At 44.5% G+C, this 16,615-nt stretch overlaps 1 long non-coding RNA gene across 1 annotated transcript; it reads right to left on the reverse strand.

Moving 5' to 3' along the window:
• Window positions 1–4,013: 4,013 nt before the first annotated feature.
• Window positions 4,014–12,190, reverse strand: LOC144295652 (uncharacterized). The gene is made up of 3 exons (XR_013362716.1): window positions 10,772–12,190; window positions 10,042–10,080; window positions 4,014–4,211 (listed from the first exon to the last, which is right to left on the reverse strand). It is a non-coding gene; the product is annotated as an uncharacterized LOC144295652 (long non-coding RNA).
• Between the last annotated feature and the right edge of the window lie 4,425 nt (window positions 12,191–16,615).

Consider the following 16,615-nt stretch of genomic DNA (forward strand, 5'->3'; position numbering starts at 1 on the left):
AGATGGTAGTTCTTTCAGCCTGAGATGACTGGGGATTAGTTTGCGTTTCCATTCTCTGACCACTTTGGATGCTAACTCGTTGCCTCTCTGCCACCAGTCCCCTCTCCCAGTCTTTGTATCAATTCAGTCAGGTTGGTAGGTGGGTGTTGGGAGAAAGCACCCCTCTGCTGGAACAGCAGTGGGAGCCGTTTAGTCCCTTACGGTCCATTTGCCATCACACTGACTCACTCTGTGCACATTTTATCTGTTGGGGTTTCGGTTGAAGACATCCTTCTTCACTTCCTCTCCTAAAAACAGTCACATCTTGTGTTCCAAGAAGCATGACTGCTCCAGCATTAGTCACATGTCATGGGTGGTCACTTGCACCTCTACTTGAAGATGGGCTGCCATCTTTGGTGATGTTAGTAACAGGTCCTTAATCAATGTGCTATTTCTATACCCTTCTTTACAAGTTACTATTAGGGGCCAATTATATTTAAAAAACCACTTTCTCTTACTCAGTTCAACCAAAACAGGAAGCCAAAGGTATGAATACTCTTCCTGTGAATCAACAGAGGAACACTTAGCATCTGCACCCATGAACCTACAGCTTGAGGCTGCTAGATTTGCTTCTGGAAGAATGGAAGGTTGCAAGCTGGACCCTGGGGTAGTAAGCAGGTAGGAATGGGAGGTGGAACAGCTGTGCCTAGTGACCTTACAAGCTAAGCCTGGAAGACACTAAATAGAGAGTCACACACTGTGAGCTGGAGTGACAGGGCTCGGAAGCCAGGGCAGGGATGGGCAGCTTCATTCCAGGGGTGTTATAAATAAGGTGACAGGCGAGTGCTGACTAGCAGCTGATGTACTTTAGTAGCAGTCAAACTGGAATGACAGTCCTGGGCCTTCTGGGAACTAGTGAGAAGGGGGTTTGGGGGTATGGTGGGTGTTAGAAGTCTGGACTTATGTCAACACCTTATGATGGATCAGACAGACACACACACACACTATTGTCACTCAGACTCCTTTGGCCTCGCTGATTGTCCAGCACTGAGTCACAGGTCGCTAACTTGTGATTAGTGATACATATTTCAATATTAACCAGTGAGTCACAAGTATGAAGGAGTAGGAACCAATATGGTTTCAAGTCATCCCATGATATCACTGGGGTTTAAAGAGTCCTTTCTTGGCTGTTCAGGGGGCTGCTTGCCAGAGAGGAGCAATTTGTTACCCTCTTGTCCAGACAGGCTGGTTGGTATGCCTTCGGTAGTGTCCACCAGCCTGCTTCTTCCCAGGGAAGAGGTAGGTTGAGTGAGATCATGCGCAGAATGTTTGAAGATCTGAAAACAAAAGGCTTATATGCAGGAGCTAGTCTGCCACCATCCTCTGTCCAAAATAAATAGCCTTTTTTGACAGCTGTTGATGGGTGCTAAGAAAAGCAGGAGAGCACCTGTACCCAGACCTGTCTAATTGCTCTCACCCTCCACCAGCTTCCACCTGGAACCTGTGCTCATACCAGGCTTTGAGCTTCCCTGTGAGTTTCTCTTTTGTTCCTGTTTACGTGCTGGACTTAATTTCTGCAGAACTATGGCTTAGGTAGCAGTTCCCCTCAGCATCACCAACTCTGATGCTTTGAGTCAGCTATCTTGGGGATGGAGGTGGGCAGGAGGACTGGTCCTTCTCTGATGCTGCCATTTGTGTCCATTGGCCTTGTTCCTCTCTTCATTCTTTCATCAAGATTGTCCCAAGTGCCTCCTATGGGCCACAGGCTGTGGAATGAGCTGAGGATACAGAGATGGAAGTGTACAATCTGTGGCCAGGAGTTGTTTTAAGGCCAGTTGGGGAAAAATGGCAATAATCTGATGAGTCTGCACAACAGAACAGGTGAACAAATAGTAGGTGTGATTGGAAGTGGAAGGTCATACCCTAGGAGACACCTACATAGATAGCTTGTTTCATTTGTTGCCAGATCTCATGATTACATTGAATCTAAATCTCCCTTTCTGTAACCTTGAACCATTTATCCAAATTCCTGCCTCTGGAACCACACAGAATAAATTGTGCTCCTCCTCCATAATGCTGGAACCCGGGATATGTGAGCTTCTCTCTTCCAATGCTAATGGTCTCATGCCATTAGGTCTAGACCTGTCCCCTGCTTTAATTGCTGTCTTCTGGATATATTCTAGTTTCTTAAAGTCTTTGCTGAAGTCAAAAAGTGTAAGAATCCAATATAATATTCTGGGTTTAGCTGCACAGAAAGACAAATAAATGAAGAATAATGAATATAATAAAATAAAAAGGAGCCTGACAGTGTGTGTGTGTATTTAACTCATGGGTAGAGAAAAAGAATATATTTTTATTTTTAATTTTACAGAATGCAAAATCAGTTCAAAACCTTTTTGGTATACCATAATTGATTTTGATTATCTTAAATGATAACTTATAGTTCTATTGTCTGGTGTGTTTATGCTAAAGTCCAATCAAGAAAGTGTGATGAGGGATCCCTGGGTGGCGCAGCGGTTTGGCGCCTGCCTTTGGCCCAGGGCGCGATCCTGGAGACCCGGGATCGAATCCCACGTCGGGCTCCCGGTGCATGGAGCCTGCTTCTCCCTCTGCCTATGTCTCTGCCTCTCTCTCTCTCTCTGTGACTATCATAAAAAATAAATAAATAAATAAAAAAAAAAAAAAAAAGAAAGTGTGATGAAAATATCACGTGTGATGGTGCACAGCCCATCAAGTCCATCTGGACCTTTATTTGACCTTCCACCCTCAGCTGTGGCCTTAGTACCCTGGGTGACCCTCCATTTCTGAGTAACTTTCTAATCTAGGCAGACACATGATTTTCTCTCTGGTCAAAGCAAGCTGTAACCAAACCCTGATCTCACGTGGACAACCCTGGAGAAGGCTGGCACAAACCACTCCCGAGTGGCCATCTGGCTTCCAATGTCTGTGAGTAGTACACACCCTGAAGAATGCAAGTTTGTGCAACCATCCATTGTACCTGGATGTGGATGGCCCGTGACGTCTGCTTCTAAAGCACAGCCCGCGAGTCCTGGTTCTCGTCTGTCTTGGAAGAGCCTGTCAGTGTGTCAGAATTTACCTGTCACGGGGTTGGTAGATTGGGCCCTGGCATCTATTCCAACTGTGTATCTCCCAAAATCTCTTGGAGTGAGGGTTATGGATGCAAAGCTGAGTTTCCCAATTAGATGCAGTCGTGCAAGATTTGAAAAGGGGCAATCTGACTGCAGGTCAGATTTCTGCAGCTTTGGCTGGTTTCTGGCCAGCAAGGTCTTAAAGGTGTACGTTCTTCTGTAGCAAAATTCTATTGTATAGTCCCTGGCCTCCTGTGAGTAGAAAGTTGATAGTTTCCAGATCCCACAGATCTGTTCTAGACCTCAGCTGTTCCTGTGGCAGCCTGCCAACTCCCCACCTTCCACCTGAGGTGGAGGGGGCAGCTCCACTATGGGCTGGGTTGGCCAGGTGGTATGGGAAGTTTTTCCTGAAGGTCCAACCTGCAGCCTTACCGCCTCCCCTCCCCCAGCCCTTCCACCGATTTTGTAAGCACAGAACTGCCTGTATTAAATCAAATCCCATTCTCTTTAAAATAGCTACTTTCTGTTTCCTCAAACCGAGCCTTGACAGGTACATTTATCAAGGCTAGTGTCTGAAAGGTGATCTCGGCTCTTTTACCTTCATGAAAAAAAAAAAGTGCCTCGTGAGGCACTGCTGTCTCTAGAGCCTTAAACTTGAGTTTTCTGTCCTGTGTCTGCTGTACCCATGACCTTGAACAATCACTCAGCTCTCAAGTTCTTTTCCTTATCAATCAAATTAGGCAAATAATACCTGCTTGGCCTATGTGAGCATAAGTAGAGAGAATTAATGTGAAAATGGGGTTTGGGCAGTGAAGTGACTGCTGTGTTTGCTCCTTGGTCATTATAATATACTCCAATATGCCCAGTCTCTTCCTTTTATAACATTTCAATTAGAAAATGTCTCTTCATCAGAAAGTGAGGAATAGTATCCAATGTCCTGTCACATAGTTTGTTTAGATTCCCCATGGCTCTTTTCAAACCAGATACCTTGAGACCTTGGAGAGAAAGCTGACATCTAGGCAGTAATTTATTAATGCATAAGTGGAAAGTTGGTGAAGTCAGGGAACTTTTGAAGTCAGCCAGCTATCAAGATGGACAGCGATATTATCTAGCATGTGAACTCAGTGGCTTATGAAAAAAGTCCTATGGAAAAAGAAGACAGTTTATAAAATCAAATAATACCTCATCAATGGCGGACCATTGGTTCCCTTTCTACTACGTGTTGAAGATCTGCCTCGTATGAGGCTTTCTGCTAGGCATAGGCCTTATGCTAGATGTTAAAATAAGTACATTAAGGAAAATTTTACTGTATGTCAATTATATATTAGTTTGCCCAACCAAATATAAAGAGAGATGCAGAAATAAACATGAAGTTCCTTCCTTTCCATGCCTAGCAAAGCCTGTTTGTGGTGTAGAACGAACGGAGCCCTGCACAGTGTGCTGTAACACACTCCTCTGTGCAGATGATGGCTCCTTGGCGCACCCATAGTCTGCCCTCGCCCTATTATTCCTTCTTGTGGGAATCCTGGCCCCTCTCTGCCTACCTGATTCTCAGCATCTTTAGGCCCTGCTCAGAGGGGCACCCACTCTAATTTTCTTGATTTTCAAAGTCGAAATGAATCCCTCTCTGCTATCCTACTCATTCACCCATGTTGCATCTAGAATGCATCATTTTTCTATGTTATTTTGTTATTTTTTAGTTATCTCAATATACAAGCATAAAGTATTTATATATTTAATTAACTATTTTAATTAATAGAAGCTGGTGCAGCATGGTGCTGGTAGGGAATAAAGTTTGCTGAATTCAATCCTGAATGGATCCTACATACATTTCACTGTATTGAGTAATTCTGAGAAGAGAACCATGGAATAGATACTGGTGAAGCCTCAGTGAGAACCAATAGTCCCTGTCTCCATCTTTCCTATTATTTGCTGCCCTTTTTCTAGCTTCTACCTGCATACCCTTGCCACACAAACAAGCGTACACCCATTTATCAGAAGCAGATCATATGCTAGAGCAGGCAAAGAGTATTAGGACCACAGGAAATCAGGTCACTTTTTTGGCTTTAAGTTTAATTCTTTACAGTGCCAGGTGCATGGAATTTCAGGGAGGAAAAAGAAAATTTATTTAAATCCCCATTAGATCGAATAAGTGAAGTACATAGGTGTATTCTGTTAGCAGTTGTCCTGTGTACATTATCTAATTACTATTTTAATAATTACTGTTTTAGTAATCCCTCAAATCCAAGAAGAAGGTGAAAAGAACAACAAGAAGACAGAGACATTTAAGAAAGTGTAGAGGACTTGCAATGACTTGCCTGAAGAAGTGAAATCTGAAAAGTCATTTGAAAAAACTTAGTGCTGTTAATGAAAATGCCATACATACATTTATACAGAATTGCAAAGCATCTAATATTTTGCATTTAGTATCTCATTAGACCTTCACAGCCATCCTGTGTGGCAGATAGGGTATATGTTTGCATATGAAGAAATGATTTAGTCCAACGATATGCCTCTTTGACCTCTTTGAAGATACCAAATTTCATTGTAAGTGATTTAGAGAAATATGCCTATCTGAAAAGTTTTAGCTGCCATTTTGTTTTAAGATATCAGACTACACCATTAATGAGCTTAATTCCTTTTAGTAGCTTACTAGTTAGGGTCAGATTCAGCTAATATTATCGTGGAGCAGACAGAGAAACAAGATGATTTTCTTTGAAAGGAGGGCTTTGCTCACACGGGTTACAGTGTTGGCAGGGTCTTGTTTGTTAAGATCAAAGTACAAAGTGAAAGACGCTAAACATGTGATTCCAGGCATGTGTCTTTCTCTCTTCCTTGGAGTATATACCCACAGAAAGTAAACACAGCGCTGAAAGAACATGGGGTGCAGATCTGAAATGCTCTGGATTGGTCATAGGTGAGTGAAGATGAAGCCCTTTCTACTTTCAGCTCTCTGTCAAGTTGATGTGCTGCCATCTAGAAATTAGCCAGAACATGGGATCTGAGGGAAGAAATTAGAAGACAACTCTCTTTTGTTTTAAACAGAGACATGAAAAATAGTACTTAAAAAGTAGCAGAAGTTTTTCAAGTTAGAGATTCATTTACTTAGCTAAGATATATGACTGCTGTACACTAGGGACCCAGAGATAGAGACGGCATGGTTTTCATCCTTGCACAGCTCACGAACTAATGGGAGAGATGAACATGTAAGCCCAAATCATTCAATAAGAATATCTCTAATAGTGTGGGGTGGGAGCAATAGCATATTTGAGGAGATGGGGAAGGTTTCTTAGAGGTGATACTGGAGAGTACAGAAGCTAGCTTCAGTCAGTGGAGAGAGGGAAAACTATTCCAGGCAGAGGAAAGCAAAAGCACAGAGATGTGAAATGTAGGGACAATTTGCTGAAATGGTCAGTGATTCATGAAACATGTGCTAAAGTCCAAATAAAGATGGAGGAGATTACACATGAAAATAAAGAAAATTTCTGAAAGGTATTTTCGTACTCAGAAGGTTACCACTCTGGAGAACATAGCTTTAGAGTGATGTTTTTCAAACTTTGATGTGCTCAGAATCTGAATAGGGGTCTCACTAAAATATGGATTCCAAATAAGATTTGAGGTGGGGCCTGAGGTTCTGTGTTTCTCACATTCTTTCAGGTGGATGGTGATGCTGTTGTTTTGTAGCCTACTCTGGGGATACGAACAACAAGTGGGAGAAGGACAATAAGGGTGATAAGCTTCGCGCTCAGTTCGAGGTATGGGTGTTGAGTGTGCCTGTGTGCGTGTAGCTACTGTGGGCAGGATTGGATGTTATTCAGCAATGGACAGCAACCAGTGCTTTTAAACAGAGTGGTGACAAAATCATATCTGTGTCTAGTGACAAAATGAAGAATGGCTGGGAGTGGGTAGCACAGGGCACAAAAACAGGATGCTGGGCAACAATCTAGGTACTGATATTGGAGGCCTGAACATTCCTAGTAACCGCAGCAGTAGAGACAATGAGGTGGATTCAAGAGATACTCAGGCATTAGGACAGACAGGGCATGATGATGGACTGGATTGAGGGTGTGAGGCAGAGGCAGAAGGAGGGAAGTATGACTTACAAGAATCAGTTATGGAAGAGTGGGGTTTAGTGCTCTCGTGATGCCGTATATAATTCAGAAAGAGGAAATGGGCAGGTTTGGGATGAAAAGGAGCCCATATATCAAACAAACAGAGCTGCTCAGAAGGCAATCATCATTCAGAATCAAGGCCGAGGAGAGAGGATACCGTCCTGATATATACGCGTGGTGCAGAGAAATGAATGACGGGTTCAATAAAGGGATGGCCCCAGGGACAGAAGGAGAAAAGCAGGCAGTATCGTAGCAATCTGAAGCCAAGCACTTCAAGAAATAGGTCCCATCAATGTCAAATACTCCAGAATGCTCATAAGGATGAGGTCAATTGAGTGTTTAAGTGTTCAAGATGACGTTGGCGAAGGTAGTTCCAGAAGCATTATGGATGTAGGACTATATATTACTAAGGTAAGGAGAGTGTGGTAGGCAGGATAATGGTCTCCCGAAGATGTACCTGCTGTAGTCCTTGGCACATATGAATGAGCTACCTTAAATGGTGAAGAGATTTTGCCATTGTGACCAAAGTATGGACCTTGAGTTGCGGAGATTATCCAGATAGGCCCCATCTAATCACGAGTTCTTATAAATAAAAGAGGAGGCAGGATCATGCCTCAGAGAGAGATGTCATGACCACTCAATCCACTGTTGCTGTCTTTGAAGATGGAGGAAGGGGGCCATGAGTCAAATGGGGACCTTAGTCCTACATTTGAATCGAATGACTAGGGAATGGATTCTCTTCTAGAGCCCCCAGAAAGGAATGAAGCTCACTGACACCTTGACTTTTGTTTTTTTTTGTTTTTTTTTTTTTGACTTTTGTTTTTAAAAGATTTTATTTATTTATTCCTGAGAGACACAGAGAAAGAGAGAGAGAGGCAGAGACACAGGTGGAGGAAGAAGTAGGCTCCATGCAGGAAGTCCGACGTGGGGTTCGATCCCGGGGATCGCACCCTGGCTGAAGGCAGGTGATTAACCTCTGAGCCACCCAGGGATCCCCCAGACACCTTAACTTTTGTCTGCTGAGACCTGTGCCAGATTTCTGACCTAGAAAACTGACCGCATTTGACACTATGTGATTTTGGCTATTCACTGGTTGAAGCCGATTGATAAGTAAGATCACTGTATTTACTGCAGGGATTATAATACATCTCTCCTTCCTTTGGAACTTTCTTAATTTATACATAGACCTTATTTTTCAGAGTAGTTTAGGTTCTACAGCCAAATTGGGGAGAAGGTACAGAGATTTCCCATATGTCCCCTCCCCTACTATGAATGTCCCATGCCATAGTAGTTTATTGGTAAATGAACTTTACCAATGATTGTAAAATCGTTGACCCTAACTTGATGTCTTGTTATCACCCAAAGTTGATTGTTCACTTTGGTCTAAAATGTTACTCTTGGTCTAATATTTTTTCTGACCTGGAAATAGAGAGATCCCAGCAACAGCCTTTTGGTACGTTGATTTACCTGCTGTGGTCACTCCGTAACCCAGTGCAGACCACACCGCGACTTGCTAGGAATGCAGTCAAAGACACCTTCTGTCTCTCCTGCTCTGTTTCCCTCTATGGCTCCCGCTCAACAGTCCAGCTATTACAATAAGTGCTTAATGTGTGCTCTAGCATTGTTGTGGTATCATTTAGATGATTGCATGCTGGGCTGACACAAGTCAGAGACAGCAAACACATTAAGGGCTCATCATTACCAGCTTGCTGGGGATTTGGGCAATGCAATGGTGGTGAACCTCAGATGCTCCACTGAGACACAATCCTATTTGTACCCTTTCCTCATCCTGTCTCATTCCCTCACGTTCTGTCCCTTATATATGCGGTCTTGCTATGTCATTTGAAGCCAGTGTGTAGCGTGGCTACTTTTCCACTCTTGCTCACCCCCCCTGGGGAACAAAGAAGTATCAACTGGCAAAGATGTGGTTATTGCCTTTCAAATGTCAAAGGGTTTGGGGCACTGTAGTCATGACCATGGGCATTTTTAACCATTTTTTAGAAAATAATTTGTACCTTTCAATGTGATGTTAAATTTCTGTGTGTATTTCAGTCGTTCTAATTATACACCTTTGATTTTGAAAGAGTGTTGCCAGAAGCAAGGTCTAAATGTATTTAGTATGGATTAAGTGTGCCCTAAAAGAAGCATTTAACACCATGCCATCAATTTCTTGTTAACACTGGTAAAGGTCCATAGATTTATGCCAGCTCTTCTTTCATTTTTTCTGTATCCATCCATATTTTTCTTTCCTGTCTTATGGTACTATTATAACTAAGCATTTCTGTACAGTTATCATTCAGTTCAATTACTAGACACACCACAGAGTGCTGGGTGCTGGGATGACAACTATATTGGTGATATTTCTAATAAGGAGCCTTAGGCCAGTTCTCTCTCTTTCTACAGGTGCTGTAGCGGGTAGAGTGAGAAGATACCCACAGACACCTGTATAGTTGTATGGGGCACACACATGCTTGCCTTCCCCACAGAATGGCACAGAAACTCAGCCTATAGCCTTAGCTCCAGAAGAATTCTCTTTATCCCAAAGGGATACAAGTCTGAGAAAAAGAGTGGAGGGGAAAATCACATTCTGTGAGCTGATTACCCAACAAGTTACTCTATGTTGACGTATACCCTTCTTATTTTAGCTGTCCTGTGTCTCCTTATCCTAGGCAGTTGCTGGGTGAGTCTTGCTTATCATATTCATCTGGCATTATAGGTACTGAACAATACAGGTAAATCCACAGTGAATTTTTTTACCTGGGTTTGCTCCAGATCATTGGGACCAAATCCTACTTATCCATCCACCTACAAAGTTGTCTTCTTACCAGAGACAGTAACATATTGCCCTTATTTCTACTCACCTTCTTGAAATTCTCTGATAGATTTCTGATGTTTGAGGCCTGGAAGAAATTACATGTGCATGGATTCAGTAGCTAGCATTTATTACCTACTGTGAAACAGGAATTTTACCAGGCAATAAAAATACTTCATTGAGTAAGACACTGTTTCTATGCTCTACTATTCTGTTTGTAGAGTATCTAATTTAATACTACCAGTTAACAATTTGGATAAATATTCTAATGTAAATAATTCCTTCTTTTATCATCTGTAATACTGTGTCAAGAATGCAAAAGCTATGCAGATATAAATGAAAACTTAAATATTCACACTCATTGAAATAACTTTTCTATTTGTAAATTTAATGGAATTACTGTAGAACATCATCCATAAGGGAAGGAGTACCTGGGAACACTTTCACGTTGGCCAGTGTATGTCTTAGCAGTTGTAGATACTTTGGCAGTGATAATTGGGGATGGAGGAGAAAGAAGGGATATTGCAGAGGGAGGACATTGGGAGATGTCTGGGATGGCTTTGGGGTTCAAGTTCAGTGGAGTAGCGGATCTAAGGCTGCGTTTGGGATTCTGTGGGTGAATATTGAGAAAGCTGGGTATGGGAGCTTGGGCATTAACACCTGACAGAACAGATGTGGGCAAGTGGCTCAGGCCAGGGATGCAATCTAAGGAAATATGATTTGCCTTCCTTTTATTTGGCTTCACTTCAGGCGGGGCCCTGATGACTGGTTTCATTTACCTTGTGCCTCCAAAGTACCTCAGAAAATGGGTAGCCATTTTCTGGTGACCAGTTCAGCTTTTAAGAATTGATATCCCTGCTGGCTGTGGCTGGCTGGTGGCCTTTAGCCTTGGGGCAGCCACTCTTGCTTTCACACCCTCTGTGACTTCTGAGGCCGGAAGCCTTCCCCTGCTCGCATCCTGTGGACTGAGAACACGTTTGCTGTGGAGATCCATGACTGCTTCCTCCTGTGTCTGAGGCTTTCTTGGCTCTCAAGACTTCCTGGGTTTGCTGACAACACCCTCGTGTGGAGGAGGACTGCCCTGGCTGCTGCAAACATACATGTCATTGAATGAAGAGAACAAAAAAACTGACTGGACCAGACACACCTTCAATGGCCATTGTTCAGCCCCTGGAATGCATGGTTCTGTGCCACCGGAAGGAGAGGGGAGGAAAGGAAGAGGTGACCCCGGGAGGCATTTCCTAAGCACAGACTAGAAAGAGCCTGGTGAGACTGAAATTGGTCAAAAGAAAATGAAAACAGTGCTCTCCCTCCAATCAGGGCAACCCTGAGTGAGTTCAGCTGAAGAAGAGATGTTATGCCTGGGAGCCTGACAACGAGGAATTTCCAAACAATACAGAACACTGTTATCACCACGGAAGCAGCCAGGGGCTCCCTAGAATTTCAGGGTTCTCCTCCTCCCCACATGTAAAAAGCCAGACACATTCACTCTTCAGCAATGTTTCCACATCCTCCATCAGTGATCTCTTCCAGGGCCGAACATTCCTCAGTCTGGAAAACTCTCCTCATGTCTAACCCGAGACATGCTGCAGCTCAACTTCTTTTCTTCTTAACTCCCTTCTGCTGGATGACGGGAAGGAACCTGTTGCCATGTCCTCCTTCCGATGCTGACGACTCACCAACAAATCTGATCTTCCCTTGCTCGTTCACCACCTCTCTCTGGAGCGGTGCATTCTAAAGCCCCAGTTTAATCTTTATGCTCAGGGGAAGGAGCTCTAGTCACCAAGCGAAGCAGAGGCACAGCAACAAGCACCCCTGTTCTGGCCCATCTAGGAAAACCCCAGACTCTCCATTTCCAAACAGAATGCAGCACACTCTTAAAGAGTATTTTGTTTTCCTTTTCTGGAACCCATTGTGTGTTGCATCAAAGACAATGTGTTCATACAGCTGCAGTTGTTGATGGATTAAACTTCCCAGGCAGGTCCCCAGGAGTGTTCAGGGAGAAGGCTAGGGCTTCCCGAGGAGGAGAGGAGGAGGCATGTCTGGTGTGTGTCTGGGTGTGTCTGGGTGTGAGTGTCCAGGCACAGCCGGGCAGCACCGGGGACCGAAGATGCCCTTCTTCCCAGCTTGAAGTCCTTTCAGTTCCTGGAGACTGTCCCCAAAAGCCACACTCGCACACTGAGGAACTGAATAATTGTTGGCACGGTCCGGGGGACAGAAGGCCAGACTGGGTGGGGAGAGCATTCCATGATTATAACACAATGCCATAATAGGGTATAAAATTCTTCTCATATTAATTTTATACAATAGGAATCTTAAAACTTGACTTTTACACTGAAAAGGGTGGTAAAATGCAGCCCTTGGTTGTGTTTTGCAACCAAGGTTATCTCATTTGTCCCGGCGACTCTTACATGGGTCCTTGCTGCCAGGCTCTGTTTTAGAAAATGCTGGGCTCCTGTGGAGGAGTGTGGGGCTCACTCACAACCACCCAGCTCAGAACCTTCTCCTTGGGGCCTTCCCAGTGTGGCTTTGAGCCTGACAGCCAGTGCCGCTTTTGGGAAACTGGCCCTGCTGGAAGGCCATGCTCGTTCTTCTTGCCCATGACCAGAGGGCCTTGAAGTGTGGAGTCAAGGCATGTCTGGGCTTCCTCAGAGAACTCAGGCTTGCAGTGTCTGTAAAGCTGGTGGTGCACACGGGGGTCTTAGAGCCGAGTGTTCACCTGTAACACCCCACCCACCCACCCCTGAGGACTTGGCATGACACTCCCCCAGGGCTGGCAAGGACAAGGTGTCCTCCTTTCTGTGCCATTCTCCCTGGGCCCAGCAGCGCCCCGTGCGTACCTTGTCAGTGTTGTTGACAGGCTGACTCACAGACTGGGCACGGTTGCTAGAACCCAGAAACCTGGATGCTATTTCTAGCTTGGCTCTGGTGCTCAGCTTTGGTTTCCTACCATAGAGTCTGGGTGGAGAAGTCATTGGGCTCTCGGCTAGGCAGTCAATTTGGGGTGGAAACCAGGAGATGTGGGACTTTCTCTGCATGAAAGTGTAGAGAATGAACTTAACAGTCCCCATGACCTGGACCATCCCGAGGACAATCTCCGTTCAAGAAACCTCTGTGAACTCCAGAGAGTCTTGATATATTTTTGAGAGTAATTTAAATCCTCACCCTTAATTCACCATTGTACTTATTTGTTGAGCATACATTTATTTAGAATGTTTAATGAGAGCCTTTCGTGAAAATTTCCATAAACCTTAAGTGCAAATAAGCAGCATTCTCCAAACCTCGAAACTCCCCATGAGATCAATTCCTTTTTGAGCACCTTGCAAGACTGGGGCTGCTTGGGGAGTCTTTCAGACTCTCTTAATAATACCTTGTGGGGAAATTATGACACATTTTCTTATTTTCTATTATGCTTATACTTGTTCTTTGGATGAAAGGGACTCCACATGTAAATTTGATGATTATTCTCTGAATTTCTTCTATGCAAGTAGAGCACCAGAATTTCCTGGGCTGTTTGTACAGGATTCAGACCGGAATTTTAATGGCAAATATCAACCCCAAAGCAATAATGTTCATGAAAAATTAACATTGCTAAAGAGGACCACAGGCCCCCGGGGGTTACAACCCTGAGGGTCACCAGTAAGTGACCATGATTTAATGAAGTGGTGCTCCCACTGATTAGGAAGAAATGGGCCTGGCATCTTCCACAGCATAAATAGCCTGTTGCTGAGCGTGCCAAGCAAATGCTTTCAGAGGCTAAATTTTCTCCCCAGCTCCAGTGAGCTGGCAGTGGACAGCAGAGGACATTCCACTGAAATCGGGCCATCAAAGCTGAAGACAAAGGCAGCTGATTCAAGTGCACCAAATTGGAGTTTCTCTAATCAAATATATTAAATTCACCATCATTCTTGATTGTTTTAATAGGAAGAAAGGGCAGCTGTGTCCTTCATTTTCTAAGCATTTTATTTAGTGCCGTGGGGAGGGGAAGGGGAGGAGGGAAGGCAGGATGGGAAGGGAAAAGAAATAGAGATGGCTAGGAAAGCTACGGGAAGCTAATGTCTTTTGTCTTAAAAGTAAAATGATTTTGCATGCTGTTCAGATCCACACTGAGAGTTCCCAGAGCCGTCACTCATGGACAAAAACCCAAGATAACCAGCTTATAAAACATGTTTGCACAGGAGTGGAGAAGCCGCCAGCAAACAGACCTGGCGGTTTGGAATATTCGGGCAAAGAGAGACACGGGTGGCTAGTGTTAGACAGATTTGCTTCACTGGTTCCATGAAAACCTGCTCAACTGAGCATCCCCCCTGCCCCCCGCATAGTTGTGCTTTGTACAAAAGGACTTAAATTTCAAGACACTTGGGAGAACATATCTCCCCTCTTTTGTAACCTTCCTGGCTAAGGGTGGAATTCACAAAAGGCCTTTTTGACCATTCAAGCAATGGGATTCGAAATTCCAGTTAAGAAATTGACGGCCCAACCTTTTTTTTTTTTTTTTTCTAAAACAGTTTAACAGAAAGTCCAAGTGTGATGCTTCCTGCTCAGAGTGCAGCACAACATTCGATGTCTTGGTATGCACCTCCAGCTTCAAAGGGGAGCTGGGGCGCATGATGTCACTTCCTCTGTCTGCTGAGTTGATAACAGGATGGACCTGAACGAGATACAAAGCAGACATTCCACTGTGTAATTAATTATCGTCCTCCATTGTAAAGGCCGGGTCCTTGGGTAGACACTGTTTTTGTACTTGGTGTGGCGCATACACAGAAGTGCTTCGCAGGGGAGACAAAGGTCTAGGAATTGCAACTATGGGCTCGCAGGCTCACACAGGCTAACGTGAGTCATCCAGAGAAAGGGCTTTGGAAGCTGGTGCCTGTTACAGCCTGAAGCCAGCCTGTTTCTGAGCTGGAATGTGAAAGGCAGCTGGCTGTGTCAAAGGGGCAGAGAATAAAGCCGCAGTGTAAGACGAAGACACAATTCAGCAAAGAGAAGATGCTATTAAAATGCTTTCGGCTCCTCTGGCCGCTTCTTTAGGAGGGCCCCCTAAAGGCCCTCAAAATCATTTGGAGACAAATGATTCTCATCCTCCTCTTGGGGGAGAAAAAAAAGGAGGTGGGGGCTCCTATCGGACTCTTTTAAGTGTCCCCATTTGAAGGGAATCAAAAAGAATGTGTGATAAGGCAGCGTCTCCGGACTCAGGGGCATTGTATCAAGTGATACAACTCAGGCTAAATGAAGCTCCTCGTCCTTCGGAGAAATCTAATAACTCAATCAATCAGCTTGCGCCCCCCGTCCTATGTGGTGGGCGTCCAGCCCCTTGACAGTGGTTCCTTCTTTGACCACTAGACAGCTGGCAGAGGCCTGCTCAGGGAGAGGAAGAGTCTGCCCCGTGTGTCCTGCCCCAGCCTCCCTCCCTCTGCCACACACAATGCCCTTTTGTCCCCGTGGCCCCCCTCAGGGCATGGCCTGAGCTGGGTGGAGGCCGTTGCCTGGGAGCTGCTTGGCTCCCAGCATTTTCCCCTTGCAGTGGCTGTGCTGTGCCCTGCAGGGAGGGCCTCTTGGGCAGGCTGGGAGCCTCATCCAGAGCTGACGGGCCCTGGAAAGTGTCAGCTCTTCTTAGCCTGGGTCTGGGTGGCACTGAGGGTAGCTGTCTCTGCCACCTGTGGCGAGGGCCCTGGCTTGGGGGGAGGGCACAGTGGTGCTTGTGAGAGCACGGGGACCACAGACAGAGCTCAGGGTGGGGAGTCGAGCCACGGAGCTGCAGCTCAGATCCATTGCCAGATTCACTGCAGAGGCCTTGGGCAAGAAAGTCCCCTAACTTCCACTTGGTCTCCTTTTTTGTGAAATCAGAGGGTGGAGGAGAGGATACCCCAGATCCCTTTCATGTCCAGCAATGTGTGCCTCTTGGCAGGTAATAACCAAGGACATGGGATAGGAAAACACTGTGGGCTTCCCAGTCAGATGGGCCTCAATTTGAATCCTGACTTCACTGTCGTGTGGTTTTGTTCCAGTTATAAAGCTTCTGTTTCGGTTAAATAATTTCTACCATACAATTATGTAGTGTGAGCATAATGACCTGAATTACAAGAAAGAGTCTGGTATGATTGCTGACACATAGTTTGCCCTTCTAAGCATCAGCTTTTCTTGTAACTTATGGGATAGTCACTGTCAAAAGAAAAAAAGTACTTAATAAAAATCTGCGTTAGTCCAAGAGTCTTGCAATTTAGAAAGAAATTACATAGTAGTTCCACGCCTTAGGTTAGCAATTCCTGGACATTTCATTTCAGGGACAAGTGAAGTTGGAAAAAAAAAAATAGGATTGGTTGCAAGGTTGTCCACTTTTTAATTTTGGCCCAAGTAAGTTGGCTAAAAAACAATTCTCCTCTACTTTTACCATCATTTCAAAATACAAAGGCCATGATGACCATCTTTACTGGGAAAGGACATATGTCTTTAATAAACTGACAAATATATGTCACACATGTATTTTTATTATACATCAGATGCATATGAACATTGTCCTCCCCTTTTCTTCTATCTGTAATTCACCGTGGTCGAGTGACAGTTTGTCCCATTCTGCCATTAATAGAAGATGATTTTGGGAAACCACCACCTTAAGGAATCAA

This window comes from Canis aureus, chromosome 24, assembly GCF_053574225.1.
Source record: "Canis aureus isolate CA01 chromosome 24, VMU_Caureus_v.1.0, whole genome shotgun sequence".
NCBI classification, from domain to species: Eukaryota; Metazoa; Chordata; class Mammalia; order Carnivora; family Canidae; genus Canis; species Canis aureus.